The sequence below is a fragment of the Rhincodon typus genome, unplaced genomic scaffold, assembly GCF_021869965.1.
Source record: "Rhincodon typus isolate 14 unplaced genomic scaffold, sRhiTyp1.1 hic_rhity00003946, whole genome shotgun sequence".
NCBI classification, from domain to species: domain Eukaryota; kingdom Metazoa; phylum Chordata; class Chondrichthyes; order Orectolobiformes; family Rhincodontidae; genus Rhincodon; species Rhincodon typus.
This window is the reverse complement of record NW_025969584.1, coordinates 11,947-14,007: the sequence shown is the minus strand read 5'-3', so window position 1 is coordinate 14,007 and position 2,061 is coordinate 11,947.

Genomic DNA, 2,061 nt, shown 5'->3' with positions numbered 1-2,061 from the left:
GGGAGAGAGAGACTAATGATCAGTGTGTGATCGCATTGAGACTGCTAGCCAAAGGCCGAGGGTCTGGCAGGGGTGGGGGGGGATAAGAAATGATCTTCTCAGAAATAGATGGCTTTGGGTGAAACAGATCCTGCCACGCGAGCACGTCTGCTGAGAGGGGAGAAACACTTTCAAGGAAGCTATCAACTTGTGCAAGTGCCATGCCGTAGTCCATCATCAGTTACAGCGTGAGAGAACAGGCTGGCCTTTCATTAGACCAAGGGACTTTCTTGGCTGAACGAGAACAGCAGATTGGACAAAGGAAATATTTACAGGGAAGATGGTGGAAAGATCAAAGTCAGGGGGCAGGATGTAAATATCGCAGACAATATCACATGAGAGAAAGGGAAGCATTTCCACAAGGGGGAACACAGTCCCTACAGTCTTTCATCACCCCAGGGCTCAGGGCTGTAGTCCCTCAGACTGCTCCCCAGGGCCACATTGTGGACCCCAGACCTGATTCCTGTGGATTCTGGGCCCAAGAACACCCTCCATGAGCTGGTGCAGAGACTCTGGGCTGACATCAGGCCCCGATCCCTGACTCAGTGTAGGTGCCAGGCCCTGACCCCAGACGCTGGGCCCTGAGTGTTGGCCCCCGTCCCTGAACCCAGGCCCAGGCCCTGAGTGTAGACTGTGAGCCCAGAGTGTAGCCCCCACATCCTCCTAATTTCAGTGATTATATAACCAGGAGTTTGAGTGTGGGTAAGGGAGTTGGGGGAGGTGGGAAGGTCGCAGATTTGTGAGGGGATGTCAGTCAGGGGAATGGGTAGAAGGGTGATCTCGGGGAGATGGTTGTAGGCCTGGAGTTGAGGCTTTGACTGAGCTATCTGTACTCTTGACTCACACTCCTCATTGAGGCCTGGTAGTGCAGTGGAGGATGATCAGATCAGCCTCCATGGCATAGAATGGGCTGAATGGACTTGATGGGCCGAATGGCCAGCTTCCATGGTTTCCTGGTCTCCAAGGGCTACAATGCCCTTGGCCTACAATCTTGCACAATGCCCTACAATCTCTCACGGGAGGCAATACCCTAGTGGTATTGTCACTGAACTGTTAATCCAGAGACCCGGATACTGCTCTGGGGACCTGGGTTCGAATCCTGCCGCAGGAGATGGTGGAATTTGAATTCAGTAAATATCTGGAATTAAGAATCTAATGATGACCATGAATCCATTGTCAATTGTTGGGAAAACCCGTCTGGTTCACTAATGTCCTTTAGGGAAAGAAACTGCCATCCTTACCTGGTCTGGCCTACAAGTGACTCCAGGCCCACAGCAATGTGCTTGACTCTGAACTGCCCTCGGGGGCAATTAGGGATGGGGCAATAAATGCTGGGCCCAGCCAGCAATGCCCTCATCCCATTAATAGAAAAAGAAAATCCAGAGATGTTCTATGGGCCTGGGTTCAAATCCTGCCACAGCAGATAGAGGAATTTGAATTCAATTTTTAAAAAAAATGTGGAATTAAGAGTCTAATGATGAAAACCCATCTGGTTCACTAATGTCCTTGTTAGGGAAGGAAATTTCTGTCCTTACCTGGTCTGGACTATACGTGACTCCACACCCACAGCAATGTGGTTTACTCCTAATGGGCAGTTAGTGATGAGAAATAAATACTGGCCCAGCCAATGCTGCCCTCATCCCATGAATGAACCTCTGTCACATCGTCAACGTTCGACCGAAGAGGTTTTGAGAAAACATCCCTGGGGAGATTCAGAGAGAGGTCACTGATATTTCTCTCCACACCGCAATGGCGTGGGATCTGACTGTGCATCTGCAACACAATCCCACTGCCACTGACCATCCCCCATCAGGTAAGGACCAATCAGGGAGGAGACGGCGGAGGGGCTGGAGGAGGGTGACAGAGATAGGGAGGGGGCGTAGGGAGCTGGAGGAGGTGACAGAGATAGGGAGAGAGGTGTAGGGGGCTGGGAGGGTGTGACAGATATAGGGAAGGGGCGTAGGGAGCTGGAGGAGGTGACAGAGATAGGGAGGGGGTGTAGGGGTCTAGGGGGCTGGAGGA